Raw genomic sequence first — 15,787 nt, forward strand, 5'->3', positions numbered from 1 at the left:
TTCACCATTACTCTGAACTGTTGATCCCAAGTACTTAAACTCGTCCACCTTTACCAACTCTACTACCTGCAACCTCACCATTCCTCTATCCTCCCTCTCATTTACACACACACATTCTGTCTTAGAACTGCTGACCTTCATTCCTCTGCTCTCTAGAGCATATCTCCACCTCTCCAGAGTCTCCTCAACCTGATTCCTACTCTCACTACAGATCACAATGTCATCTGCAAACATCATAGTCCACGGGGCCTCCTGTCTGATCTCATCTGTCAACCTGTCCATCACCACTGCAAATAAGAAAGGACTCAGAGCTGATCACACAAATACTATTAATAAAAAATAAGTCATCAAACATAAAACTAAATGCTAGTCTATGTAGTACACATTAATTTTACAAACGGGTTTTGAACTTGGCATAATGGCTGTTGTGTTTACCTCACACACATGCATGACTGAAAGCTTCTTACCTTTAAAGGGAAATCTACAAAGCTTAATATGGCCCGCAAGGACAGTTAGCCTAGTGTTTATCTATAAACCTAACAGACAGACTGAGCTCGACTTTGGGTACAGAGCAGTAGTTTCAGCTTTTGATGTGCAATTTGTTGGAAGTCATTTGAATCTGATATGGACAGTTATATAGTTATAGTATTCAGAACTTCAGTATATTAAACATATTGCATTTGGTTTCATTTGAAGCACCACTCTTGTTTAGGCTACATTGGAAAACATGGCTTAAATAAATACCAGACTCATTTTGTGTTAGTAGCTAAAAGGGTTGCACAGATTATTGCTATCAGGAATAGCAGCAAGCAAATGAAGAAAGCATAAGGATTAAGGTAGTTACCTTATAGATGCAAAGTACTGGGTCTGATTCCTTCTCTAGTCATTGGCTAGGCTTGCAAAAGTCTACAAACTGATAGCGTAATATTTACATACGAAATGTATTTTTCCCAACAGCAAAGATACCGTTTGAATATGAATGGAAAAAAAAATCTGTTTGTATGTTTAAACTCACTTAATTGCAACATAATGGGGGTAAGATAAAATGCAGTGTGCCAAGTCATGGGAACAGAGAGTGGAGAAAACAAGCAATTATATTGCAATCAGGCGACAGTTAAGCTATCAAAGCTAATGATTTTCTTCACACAGTAGACTGCAGTATGAATCTACTACAGCAGTTTAGTTCAATGGGTTAAGGCCAGGAGCTATTAATGAACTTCATCCTGTTTGTCTTGGGTTTGATTCCCTCCATTTCTACTTGCAAACTGGGAGTCTGTGCAAGCCATTTAACTAAACAGTACTCTTAAACATACCTATCACTTATCCAAACTCTTTTTTTCAGAATGTTATATATATATAAAACTAAAGAAATTTTAACTAAGAAATGAACTTCGTTACAATAAAAGCATTCAAAAAATAGTAAATCACACCAACAACTCTTGTAGAACTTTAACGCTTTCGTCTTATTTATTATCAAGACTTCTTCAGAAAGACATGTTTCATAAGTATGAGCAACCATTTTCACTTCCTTTAAATACATTAGTTCTAGCAGGCCATTTAAATTAACAGTTCCTTTCCAATAGTAAAGTGTGAACAAGCAGGGTGCTGTGTGCATTTTCATTAATATTACAATCGCAGTTACATAAGGTAAATTAATAAGTGTGCATACTAAAAGGGATCGTGTGCAAAAAGGGATTGTGTGCAAAAGCAAAAAAAAAAAATTTTAAATATGGGGGAACCGGGAAGGATGAGAGTCATGCTGTGATGATTCTAATATAAACACGTAACTTATGAGTCTTTGCCTCCAAAGGTAAGTAAAGAAGGGAACGGAGGAAGGTGGAGGACTCTGGTAGAAGAGTCCTACTATGCTTTGGTATCAGTGTGTGTGTAGAGAAATGTGTGGGTATGCCACCTGATGGGGGAGTGGGAGGAATGCAGTGTGGACTTGAGGGGGGGCTGTGCTTTTTTGCACACGATCCCTTTTAGTGAAACATGTCTTTCTGAAGAAGTCTTGATAGTAAATAAGATGAAAGTGCTAAAGTTCTACAAGAGTTTTTGGTGTGATTTACTATTTTTTGAATGCTTTTATTGTCACGAAGTTCATTTCTTAGTTTTTTATATATATATATATATATATATATATATATATATATATATATATATATGTTTTTTCTGGTAAACCACTGAGGATTACAGTCAATTATTAATGTGGGGCATTACACTTTCAGGCTTGTTATTGTTCAGAAATGCACATTGATGCAAAAATCTTTCTTCTGTTAATCTTTGTGAATTTGAGTAATAATTAAATATTCTTGATTGTGGGCCTTTGTCCCTCCCTCCCAAGTATTTTTCACATTGTTCAGAACTCTTGCACAAATAAGTTTGAGGTATGATCAACTCAGAAAAGGAACTCATAATGAACACTGTTCATAGCTGTGTACTAAGCTAATGGCCCTGGAGCCTTTACAAGCCTAGCCCATAGACGTGCCCTGGCATTGTGCCGCCCGACGTTAGTTCCCAGTGCCTCTATCAAGTAGAGTCACTGGAGTGATCCCCGGGTTGAACTTTCTATTTCCCATCCACTCATCAAGATCTCTCTTGAAGAGGGCCAGTGAGGTGCTCTGCTTGACATGTATGGGAAGCCTATTCAGATCATGGGCAATCTGTGCATTATGAACCTGTCTCTCCAGCATGTTCTGTTGATTGTGGTAATGGGGTTGAGGTCTCTGGAGTGTGTGGTGCAGAGGGATTGGGATTTCTTTAGATGTAGCATTTCTAACAGAGCTGGGTCAGACATGGCTTTGTAACTCAAGCAGAGATCGCCTCTTAGATGATATGAGACAGAGAATAGTTGGAGTTTGAGTCTGTCCATGTAGGACATGTGTTAAAGGCCTAGGATCCCCTTTGTGAGGTACTTATGTGGCACCTCCAGCTGTTGCAAGTGTCTAGTGAGGTACATGCCAAATGGGGCATTATAATCTGAGTGGTCTAATGAGGGAAGAGTAGAGAGAAATGATTACCTTTTTCATAGGTTCGTAGGTTCATAGGTAAGTACTAAGCTAACTGCCCTTATGAGCCATTGTAAGCCTAGCCATTTCTCCCTTGTGAGACTCAAACCCTGCACCTTGTGCTTGTAAGGCAAACACCTTAACCATTAGGCCATCCTCCCATTCCCTGGATTCAAAACCCTTGATAATGAGATGTGCCGCATAGGACTTTCTGACTACAGTGGCAATGTGGTGGTCAAAGGAGAGGTTGCTGTCAACCTGTATCCCCAGATCTCTTATTTCTTCTTTTCCAAATTCCATTCCACTAGACTGGTAGTAACGTCTCACAGCTCCTTCCAATGTAGCTGTTATCTGTGTAGCAGTCACTTAGGTTCATAGGTAAGTACAAGGCTATCTGCCTGAGGGCATCTGTAAGCCTAACCAGAATGTGTTGGCTTTCGCCGCCCCCTTAGATTAGTTCCCTGTGCCTATGTCCAGCAGAGCCATTAGTTCCCTGTGCCTCTATCCAGCAGAGCCACAGCAGTGATCCCCGGGGTAACTTTTCTGTTTCCCATCCACTCATCAAGGTTTCTCTTGAAGAGTGTTAATGAGGGGCTCTGCCTAATGTAGATTGGAATCCTGGTCCAAAGCATGGGGAGTGTCTGGGACAGGAATCTATCCCTCCAGAACATCCTATTTATCGTTGTGAGGTTTAGATCCCTAGAACGTGTGGCTCTCGGGGGATTTGTTTTTTTTGTTTGTTTTTTATTTTAGGTGGAGCATGTCCATCAATTCTGGGTTGGACATGGCCTTGTATGTCAGGCAGAGATCACCTCTGAGTAAGTGTCATGCAACCGAGTACAGCTGGAGTTTCTTCAGTCGGGCTGCATAGGGCATCTGTTTGAGGCCAGTAATCCTCTTGGTGAGGTACTTCTGTGGTCTTTCCAGCTGTTGCAGGTGTCTTGTAAGGTACATCCCAAATGGGGCATTGTACTCTATGATGGGTCTGATGAGTAGAGGGGCACAATAACCTCTTTTGTGCTAGATGCAAACCCTTTTGTGATTAGCTGGGTCCCATAGAAGGATTTTCTAACCACCTTGGCAATATGATTATCAAAGGAGAAATTGCTATCTACTTGGGTCCCCAGATCCCTTAGTACATTTTCTGTATTTAGGGGACTACCACGTATGTGGTAATTCGCGGGTACTTTGTTTTTTCCAAAGGGGATGACTATGAACTTATTGGCATTTAGCTTTTGGCCATGATTTTGACACCAGGTATTCATCTCAGTGAGACCCTTCTGGAGGATGTCTGTCTGTATCAGCCAGAGAGTCAGTTATGGCCCCCAGTTTGCAGTAGTTTGTGAACTTATTCAGCCATAGTCATCCTGTGCTTGCCTGTACCTCTGAGAAGTATATACTGAACAGGAGGAGTCCCAAGACTGAGCCCTGGGGATCGCCACTTGTAACCGGTTTAGAGTCGGACCTAGAGCCTGCAACTCTTACCGTGTGGGTTCTATCCGTGAGCCATTTGGCAATCCATCTCATGATGTGGGGGTTTATGTTCAGGCTGGTGAGCTTGTCTATAATACCAGAATGGAGAATGGTGTCAAAAGCCTTTGCGAGGTCTAGGTAGGCTGTATGGACCTCCTTTCCCTCGTCTAAAGCCTTGGTAACTGTCTCAAAGAAGTCCACCAAGTTTAGGCGGCATGATTTATTTATTTTTTATTTTTATTTTACATTTGTTGACCGGGCTAGTCCAACTGGATACATGTCCATTTTCAGTAGAGGCCTGGGAAGATGAGCCCCATTCAGCTAAGTGGATTACAAAATAGTAAAAATAATTGTAAAAACTAATGAATTACAAGAAGGTACACAATAACAATATACAAGAAGGTACCCTATAACAGTATACTAACAAAAACATTTTACATGTGTAACTGCATACAAGGTATGTTTGCATTGTTACAAGTGAATAACAGTATTTACAGGCATAAAACAAAGAATATTTCACATAGTAGACAGCTTAAGCTTAATGATCTGCCCTTAGCAAAGCCAAATTGGGTAGGGTCCAATGTTTGGAGGTTCCCAGTGTCTCTGTTAATGAGTTCCATGATGATGCGTTCCATAGCCTTGCAGACCAGGCTAGTCAGGCTTATAGGGCAATAGTTCCTGGGGTCCGTTGTGGCTCCACCTTTATGGAGCGGGATAACTGTTGCTGTGCGCCACTCTATGGGTATGTAGCCTGTAGAGAGGCCGAGTTTGAACCGTGTATTTAGGTGAGGGGTTAGTTCATTTTGGAGTTCATGTAAGATGCAGCCTGGGACACGTCCGGTCCCATTGAAGCTGTGTTTTTGGCTTTAGATAGGACTGTTTTAACCTGTGTGTCACTGATTGCCTGGGGCTCTACATTCTTCTGGTATGGTTATGGGCCCTTTAGGGGGTGAGGGGGGGGGGGTGAAATTTGCACTAAACCTGTCTGCTAGAATGTTGGCAATATCAGTAAGTTCGGTGTATTTTGTGCCATTCTGCACTAACTCAGAGCAGATCTGATGGTTTCCACTTAGGTTCTTGACATAGCTAAAGAATGCTTTGTGGTTATCTTTGGAGTCCTTGGCAATTTTTCTTTCGAAGCTAGCCCTGGATGATTTTATGAGGGATCGTAGTTTCTTGCTGATACTAATCAGGGATGTCTTTCCTTCTTGGGATTTTACTCTTTTTTTTCTGTTTTAGTATCCTCCTCTTTTCTGTCCTAGTTTCCTCTTCCTATTGTATAGCTTGTTTATAGCAGGGGGTCCACAGGACTGGTTTCCTTTTCTTGGAGGAGTGAGTCTTGGTTTTGCTTGGGATAGCACGATCCATGCATTCTTGCAGGTGCTCATAGAGTGCCTTTGTAAGGGATTCAGCAGCTTGGACAGCGTTGTCCTTTAGCATGTGGACTGTGAACCTTTCTACCTCGGTCTTAAGTAACATGAAGTTTGCTTTTGAAAAGTTTTTCACGGTGGTTTCCTTGATTGAGGTGGGGGCAGAATGTGGATATCCAGAGTGATTAGTCTATGGTCTGATCTAACCAGCGAGGGGTTGACCTCCGGTGTAGAACATCAGTCCCCCATGTTGGTGGTGACCAGGTCCAATATGTTGTCACCTCTGGTGGGGGTGTTGACCAGTTGATCCAGGGCGTTCAAGTTTATAAATTCTAGGAAGCATTGGGCAAGGGAGTTAGTACTTGAGTAGTTCTCCCTGTTAATGTTTGGGTAATTGAAATAGACCAATATTAGGGTGTTTGGTAGGACCTTCATATTTTCTAGTGTCTCCAGAAACACGGAATGGGGGTCCTGGGTCATGGTGGGTGATCTGTAGCAAGCTACAATTTGAATTGCAGTTTTGCCCGTTGTTAGTTGCACATGGATCATCTCTGAAGCACCACTAACCTGGAGATGTGGGTATCCTTGATGAATATGGATGCACCCCCGCCTTTTGTGTTTCGGTCCAGGTTCTATGGCCAAAAAGTATGGTATGAGTTATACCCTGGTAGTGGTGGGGTGCTCTCTGGAGCCTTAAACCAGGTTTCTGTTACTGCACAGATATCGATGTTCTCCATACTGAGGAGTGCCTCGAGTGCATGCATTTTGAGGTTTAGACTTCTGGCGTTGAGTAGCATTACCCTCAGTTTTTGGTTACTTGTGCTATTTACAGTGGTGGGTTTGTCTTTTGAGCCTTGCCTAAAAAAGGCACTATAGGGATGGCAAAAGCCTTGGCCAATATTCGAAAGCCTAAGGGTGACAGGTGCAAGCCATCTCTTGAGAAGCAACGTGGCTTGTCGAGCATATCATCCCAGGTGGACAGATTGGGTCCCCTTTGAATGACACCAGAAACTTAGCCAGTTGTTGAAATTTATCATTTTTTCTTTATACTGTGGCATCATTCTTGGTGAGGGCAGGATGCTACTCAGGGTCAGGGTCATACTGGCCTGAGCTACCTGATCATAGAGCACTTCCATGTCTTTTCATGTAGTCCAGGGAGGTAAGTCTCAGGTCATTCACACCAACATGGACAATGACAGAGTCGTATTTGTACTTGTTCTGGAGTGACCTGAGTGCCTGTGTTATGTGACTGATCCTGGCACCCAACAGGCAGCTTAACTGCAACCTTCTCCTTGTCCAGCCTAGTTAATGGGAAGTCAGTGTGCCTGACTATAGAGTCGCCTATTACTAGTGTGTTGGGTATGTTATTTTGCCTGAAGGGCTGTGATTGCGTGGCACACTAATTATGTGAAGTATGTGTTTCATGGTTTGTGATTGGGTGTGGAGGTTGCTTGGGTGTCTGCTTTGGAGGTCTTTGTTGCTTTTGCAGATTTTTATTTAGAGCCTCAGAGTATGTTTTTGTGTATTTGTGTTATTTGCCGGTGTTGGTTTAGTAGGTCTATGTGAGACTGGTGGTGTGTTGCAAGTATTTTCCTTCTCCTCTTGACTGACAGTTCCATTCTTGGGTTGAGAGAGCTTTGCCTCCAGTTTGGCTGTATAATTGCATCTCTCGCATATATTAGTGTTTGGTGGTAGGAGGAGAGGGTTGTCTGTGTACATGAGGCAGTTGTAATATTGCCTCAAAATGCACAGATTCACCAGTTGGACTGAAGAGTACACCTGAAACTGCCCTTTGGACATGCCTGAATAGGTAAAGTGAGCTGTTTTACTGACTGGCTGGTAGGGACGAATAGAGAGCCTTGTCCTTCTAGACAGTATAGGGGGGTCTAGTGCTAGGGTTAATTAGTGATTGCTATGAGTTTTGAGCAAGTGCTGGGCCGTGAAATGAATGGTTTGAGTGCTTAAGTTGAAAGTTTGTCTAGTTCCAAGGGAAACATTTGAAGAGTAGACTTCGTGAAGCCGGGATTAGTTTAACCTTAGCTAACCAACACTAGAAAACCGCACAAATGCAATTTTTATATCAGGGAAATGAAAGAGAGAAATTAGCCCAAAATGGCCAATAAACTACTAACTTCTGGGCTGAATCCACTCCTCCAGGGACAGATAGGCTGCTCAAAGCTCCCCTCTCTTACAGGTGAACAGAGAAACTTCCTTCTATCCAAGTAAGGTATGGGCAAACGAGAAACGTGTAACACAGCCCTGAATTCAGCAATAACCTGAAAACTGGACTGTACTAGTTCAGAAAGGTAGGAAACAAGTATTTTCTTTTCGTTTTTTTTTTTCAGAAAATAAAGCAGACACAATTAAAAAAAAAAAAAAAAAAAAAAAAAAAAACACTTTATATGCACAGAAATGGCTATCGCACTTTAGCGTGCAGCCTACAACAGTTAAACAGATTATTTAAACACAAAAATGACTTAGTTCAAGTGCAGGCAGCAAATAAGTACAATATGTAGCAGAACAAGCTTTTTAAATCACAGAAACACAAAAAAATTGGCATTTTAGGCTGAATTAGTTAAAGGGGGTGGGGCTGTCAATATTGTCATTTGTAGAGAATTCCATTTTGCCAAATGAAATACTGCATTTTTTGCATTTAGTTTTAGATCTTGGCTTTGGCACCAATCATTTGTTTGTGTTGGCCCTCCTTGTAATATGTTGCCGTCGTAAGATTTGATGATTGCTCCCAGTTTGCAATCATCAGTGAACTTGGTGAGCCAAAGGCAATCTGCTTTGATCTGGACTTTTGAGAAGTAGATGCCAAGACTTTAAGAGACCCAGCACAGACCTCTGTTGTACTCCACTAGTATCTGGTCTACTGGTGGAGGTGGAGTCACCAATTTTGACTGTGTGTTCTGTGGGTGAGCCAATTGGCTACCCATCTAGTAACAAGGATTAATCCCTATCTGGGAGAGTTTCTCAATGATGTCAGAGTGGGGAACTGTCAGAATCCTTGGCAAGTTTGAAATAGGCTGTATGCACGGTCGTATCTTCGTTCATGGATTTGGTGACATTCTCAAAGAAGTCTAGCAGGTTCAATAAGTATGATCTACCCTTAACTCATTAACCCCGAGTACCTTCTTATGGTGCCTCTGTGCTTAACACCGAGTGCGCCATGAGAAGATAGGAATTCCATTATGTTAACTCCGAGTGCTTTCCAGCAGCGCAAGTAAGTTTGCAGCCCTAATTTGAAGGTATTGTTGAAAAATAAGTTGAGAAAGTAACTGAATGTTGTCAGTTACCTTCTCAACTTAGGATTTAGAGTGGATTTACCTGATGGTCCTATTGGACTTTTATAAGTAAATCGGGTCGGAATGCTCCCTGTGTATTCTTATGATTACAGCAGTGTTTCCTAAATGAAGCCGTGGCAGCCAGTTGGATTAGTCCGTAACTTGTGTGTTACATGATTTTTGACCATTGTAGTAGGTTTTAGTAGCGGCAAAGAAATCCTTGACTTGCATGTAGTGTTTCATCTTAGCGGGTAAGATACTAAGTTTCCCTTTCATGTAAAGTTGGAACACAGAAGCGTCACACTTGTACAATAACCAAATCATGTCCCTTGCTGCTCCTTGAAGGAGAGCCCCATCCTGCTTGTACAGAGAATTCCAGATGTGCCACAAAGGTTTGTAGAGAGAGAACACTTCAGGGTTCTGGTTAAACATTTCACCGAAAAAAGACAAGCCCAACCTCCACGTCGCAAAAATAAAAATGTTCGTATTTTGTTTTGTTTTTCCCATCTTAGATAGTAGCGATGAGGGGTGGACTGAAAAACTCTGGGATGCAAACAAAGTGGTGGAGAAACAGGGCCGTGCATGTCAAGCCCAGCACCAACAGCAAACTGGGCTTTTTAAAAATGCAGTACATTTTTCTATTCATCTTGACATTTTATGCATAATCTAAAATAAAAGTGCTCCTCCCAGCTTGCAGTACACTTGAATGGAACTTTATCTGCTGTATCTTTTGATAACAAGACCTGTAATTCCCTGCAGGCATTAACAAGCGCTCTGGATTTTTGTTACAGCTGGCTCTGACGGTTCCTTTTGTTTGCCTTTTTTTTTATATAGACTCTCTTATGGTGCAATTGTTTCAAGCACAGAGATAGTTCAATATGACCGACAGGTACAGCCTCTGGGCTCCCTAAGCTGTCTGCACTTAGGGATCCTCTTTCCATCGGTCATGAGCCTTATTGTGAGGTATTGCTGTGTAAAAGCAAGTGATGTTCGCTGCGGCAAAGGATGAAAAGTTTGCATTGGTTTATTTTACAAAAAATGCACTAAACTTTCAGGCAGAATGTATAGATATATTTTTTAGTTTCCCTCTGACTGAAAAAATATATATTGCCTGTCTTGCATCTTTGCTTTTGGACACTTAATTTTAATTGTAATTCTAGTATCTGAAATACCTTCTTACTATTACGGAAATAAGGTATTGGAATGAGTAAGATTATTTGAGGTGGCAGGTATTGTTGAACATGTTCTTGAACGGGTTTTAATCTCTTAAGATTGTGTAGCTGTTGGTATATTTGGGCGCCACTAAATTTTTTATGCGATCTGACAGTTCGAGCTGTCGTATCTATTTTAAACATTTTTCCCATGTTGGACTTGAAGCGGGGAGAGTTTTTTTTTTTCTCTCTTCCTGTCTCTTATTTGTGAGCATTGACATAGATACGTTTCATGAGGGGGAGTGGCTACATAGTGCACATGCAAAGGATTCAAGCAGTCAAATGGAATTAATGAGTAGCACTTGAGGATTCAAACAAGAAGCCTGAAAAGGACTGAGATGGACTTTTTATTTCCCTTACTTAGTTAATAAATTATATTAAAATGTCTGTGCATATGTCATGAACTGTACTTAAGTAATACCCAAAACTTCAAAACACAAACATCACAGATGGGTATAGGCAAAGATGTTGTGTATTACTTTGTGTTATGGTGCACATTTGATTCTTTTTATTCCAAGTATTTTATAGTTTTCATTTTTAGTGAAGAAATAATTCAGACATTTAAGCACTTCAGCTAGAATTGATGTCTAGGTTCCCTCTGGCATTCAAAGAGTCATAGGAACAAAGCCCACCTTAGGCATTCATTTCTTTTATACTCTGGAATTATATTTTAAATAGCTATATTTCCCAAGGAATTTGCACAGTTGTTATGAAATGTGAAAACAGTCCATCACTTTCACTATGAATTTATTGACTGAAGCTTTAACGTGAGTCTCCAAATATCAAAGGAAACAATCAAAAGTACGAAGAGTTCCAGAAGTATTTTCTTGAGGTTGGTCAGAGATAGGTATATAGTCCTAGACCTGTGAGAAGTTGAAGTATCAAGCAAATTCTGTTAAACTAAACTAACAAGTGTAAAAAGAAATATTGTATTACACGCCATGCTTGCCATGAGCATACATATGTACAATAGTAAATGGTATGAGATAGAGTAACAGGATACGGCCTTTAGCTGGTCTGCATAAGACCTGTGTCTTACGCTTTGTATTTTTTTAACGAGAAACCTCTGGGGCTGCTATGATTGGTGTAAGTGCCTGGTTAGGTACATGCAGAAGAAAACACTGTGCTCAATTATGGGCTTGATGAGGGCCAAGTACAATTGCACTGTGACTTCCTTTGATTTTGATGCCATGCCTTTACTTATAAATTGAGCCACACAGAAGGATTTCCTCAGTACCATAGCTACTTGCTGGTCAAAGTTTAGGTTACTAGCTATCTGTGTTCCTAGGTCCCCTCACCACAAGGTCTACTTTTAGGGGTGCAGTATCAGTCTTGTAATTTGCAGAGATATGTGATTTACTGAAGGGTATGATTACGCATATTTTAACGTTTTGACTCAAATCGTGGTTTTGGCACCAGTCATTTGTAATTTTTATGGCCTGCTTGTATGATGTCAGCCTCATTTGGGGATTCAGTGATTGCTCCAAGCTTACACTTGTTGGCTAATTTGCTGAGCCTGAGGACCACAACATTGACCTTCACTTCAGAAAAGCATATACCAAACAGGTGAGGTCCCAACACTGAGGCCTGTGGGACATCGTTAGTAAAATCTATCTTATTGGAGGTGGATTCATCTATCCAGACAACGTGTGTCCTGTTAGTGAGCCAATATATCCAGTTGATGATGTAGGGGTTCATGCCCAATTCAGTTTAGCTATAACCCCCGAGTGGGAGGGTGTATCAAAACCTTTGCCAGATGTGTATAAGTAGTACATACTATTTTATCCTCATCCATGTTATATCGAAATACTGTCTTCAAGAACATTGGTTGTAAATAACAGTCTGTAGAAATGTTGTAATGCTGGATAACAAGAACACTGCTGATAAATATAACCAAAGGTTCTGCACATATATTTTGGTTCTCCTGAATAATATCAACTGAAACGGTCTTCTCTGAGTAATGCTGGGAATGTTACTGAAGGGTAGTTTGGGGAAATATTTCATTCAGGCGCTTACATCAAGAATTTATTGAAGGGGTCGTTTGGGTGAATGCTTCATTCTGCTGATTGCATAATAGGAAATGCTACTGAAGGGTCTTTTGGGTAAATGTTTCATTTTGGTGATTATGCATACCTCAACGTTTTACTGAAGGGGTCAGTTGGGTGAATGTTTCATTTTGGTGCTATACCTGGACATATTAATGAAGATGTTGCTTGGGGAAATAAGTCATTTGTGTATCAGGGAATTGCTTCTGCATATATAGTCAGACTGTCATATCATATTTGGGTGGGATGAAAGGCTTAGTGAGATGCATTATGTTGTTTTTTGGCATAGTTCAACCACACATTTTGGACAATATTGCTGCCTTTTTCACTGCTAGAGGGATGGTTAGGCGAGATAAAATGATTTACTACTTTTGTATCAATTCTTACATGGATCAACCAGGTAATTTACATACTTACATTTACATATTTATGACTGTCATTTCTGTTTATGATTATACTCAGTTTGGCTCGGTGAAGTAAATGTTATTACTAGCACAAAAGTACCAGCATGGAGAACCATATATTTTGGGCAATATTCCTGGCTCTGTCAGTCATGTGTGGAATTTAGATGGGAGGAAGGGTATATACAAGTGTTATACTATTTTTACTGAATCACTCTGGTCTTCTCCTAACAGATGATACTGAGTCTGTGTTATATAACAGCTGCACAAAGTAATATGAATGCCTACTTGACAGGTTTTGTGCAGCAATTATCACCTGTGTCTGAATGTGGAGAACCTGGCAGTAATGAAATGCAGATTATTATCACATTAACAGTAAGTGCAATTAAAATACAGCACTGAGTCATTCTGACTTGTCAAGTAAAACTGTCAGCAGCTGCCACTGTTATTCACATAAGTAGAAGTCATTAGCACATTGATGAGGTTGAGAGGTAAGACCTTTTTTTCAGTTTTTGGTAAATAACTTTGCTAGGGAGCAAGTAATCCTGCTAAGTAATACCTTATTTTGAATGCAGTGTTAGTCTTTACAACATGGTAAAAGAGTTGTGTTCTTAGGCTGTGCACATGTTACAGATATCAGTTTCTTTAGTAATTGGGTTATGAAAGTTGACGATTTTTCATATTTTGGAAAATAAGTTTGCTAGGGAAGTTGTCAACGTGCTAAGTAATACCTCATTTGAAGTCAGTATCAGTACTTTCAACATGAACAAGGCTCACACTTCCCAGTGTAATGGCAGAAGTCACTGTGCCAGCAAGGGAAATGCGATTGATATACATATATGTATAGTCTTCCAATACATCTCTCAAACATCAGTAGTAACCTGTTTGCATTTCTTTAGTGTGCAGTTGCGTCCACCTTGTGACAGTGACATGGCTTCACGAGCAGGAGAATGACAACTGACAGTGTGGGTGTGTAGAAATTCCTACTTTCATTGGGCTGCCAGCCATGACTCCAGAAGTGAAAACCACTACAACTTGAGCTTCCCCACATCTAGTATAAAGGTATACTGGATTGCAAGAAGAGGTATGCATTGGAGTGGACTCCTGCAGTTGTTGGAAGAGAAGTGCTCGATCTACCCTGAGCCTGACATTCTTCTGCTGCATATTGGAGGGAATGATGTCATCACTAACCCACTCGAAAGGCTACGGTTTCAAATCAGAACAAATTTTGAACACCTGCAGTCGTGGCAGCCATGTTCTCATTTTGTGTGGTCTGACATAATTCCTCGCCAGATATGGAAAACAGCAAACAGTCAACGGGCAGCGCACAAAAACAAACATTTACAGAATGGGTTTATGGATGGCTTGATGCGCAAGGTTGGTGAATCAACAATTTGTCATGACAGCATCACCATAGAAGATGTTCACCTTTTCAGAAGAGATGGTGTTCACCTGAGGATGGCATTGCGTTGTTCTTGACTGACCTCCACAATGGTGTGATGACAGCTATGCACGATATGTTGGTAACATGCAGCTAGTGGGAATGAATGGACAACAGCTATGACCAACTAGGACCAGTATGTAAATAAAACTCTATTATGAATTGTGTTGTGTAAAATATGATATTTTTCTGAGTTTGGCAAATAACTGTGGGAAGGAACTGGTGAAGATGCTGAGAAAGAAGAACTGTGTTTTCAGGAGAGTGCTACCACGTACAATCGAATATGTCAGTAACCATCCTGCAATACTTTTTTTATTCTTCTTTTATCAGGCATGTGTAGAGTTTAAATGACAGGAAAGGCTTATTAATGCAGAACTTGATCCCTTAGGTCCATTGCTGACTGGACACATGTAAAGAGAAAAGGCATAGGTAAGGAAGAATCCTGACACTGAAGGAGGTCGGGAGACTGTAGTGGTATCAGCTATCTGAGTGGGTAGCCAGCATAGCTATCAAACAGATCAGATGGCCTTGCCTGCCACTGAAGTCCCATGCCTGGCCTGGGTTCATTAGTGGAGTGGCGGTCCTTACCTTGCGTGTTCTCTTTACATGTACCCATTCAGCAGTATGTTGGCTACACCAAGAATGTGTATATTTACAATCATGTGTCTACGTGGTAAAACAAGTGGGTCTGAATGATGTACACATGTACAGATATCCATTGTTTTAGGATTTTTTTTTCATATTTTGGTAACTAACTTTGCAAGGGAGCATCTGAATGTGCTAAGTAATACCTCATTTTGGAGACAGTATTGATAGTTCCAACATGGTAATAGAATTGTGCCTGTATGTTGTACACATGTGCAGATATCAAAGTTTGTTTTGGACTTAGGTTATGGAAATTATTTTTTTTCATATTTTGGTAAATAACTTTGCAAGGGAGCATCTGAATGTGCTACGTCATACCTCATTTTGAAGACAGTATTACTGGTTCCAGCATGGTAAAAGAATTGTGCCTGTATGTTGTACACATGTGCAGATATCAAAGTTTATTTTGGAGTTAGGTTATGGAAATTATGATTTTTTTTCATGGTAAATAACTTTGCAAGGGAACATGTCAGTGTGCCAAGTAATACCTCATTTTGAAGACATTGTTTCTCCTTACAACATGGTAAAAGAACTGTGTCTGTGCACATGTACAGCTATCACAGTTTGTTTACTCTTGTAGGATTATGAAAATTATACATTTGTAATACTTATCATTATTATGCCCATATCCTTGCAAGAGAGCATGGTGATCACACAAAAGATGCATCATTTTGAAGTTGACATTGAGATGCACAACTTTTACACAAATATGTAGGCTCTGTCTGTTACAGGTGATGAGATATTATGCTTTGTTTATTTACCAATTATGAGAAATATTATATTAATCATATTTCTGTGAATATCTCCATAAAAGAGCATCACACAGTAATGGTTAAGGTATCATATTAAAGCTGACCTTCATACTAATAAATTAAATACAAATTGTATGGGTCTACATGGTACATT

General features: G+C 40.4%; 1 protein-coding gene across 2 annotated transcripts in view; it reads left to right on the forward strand.

Annotated features, from left to right (window-relative positions):
- GRK4 (G protein-coupled receptor kinase 4) overlaps positions 1-15,787 on the forward strand; it is a 1,249,698-nt gene that overhangs the window by 422,050 nt on the left and 811,861 nt on the right. The gene's annotated exons all lie outside the window — the stretch shown is intronic.

The sequence above is a fragment of the Protopterus annectens genome, chromosome 2.part1 (assembly GCF_019279795.1).
Source record: "Protopterus annectens isolate FY-2018-M chromosome 2.part1, PAN1.0, whole genome shotgun sequence".
Classification (NCBI taxonomy): Eukaryota; Metazoa; Chordata; order Ceratodontiformes; family Protopteridae; genus Protopterus; species Protopterus annectens.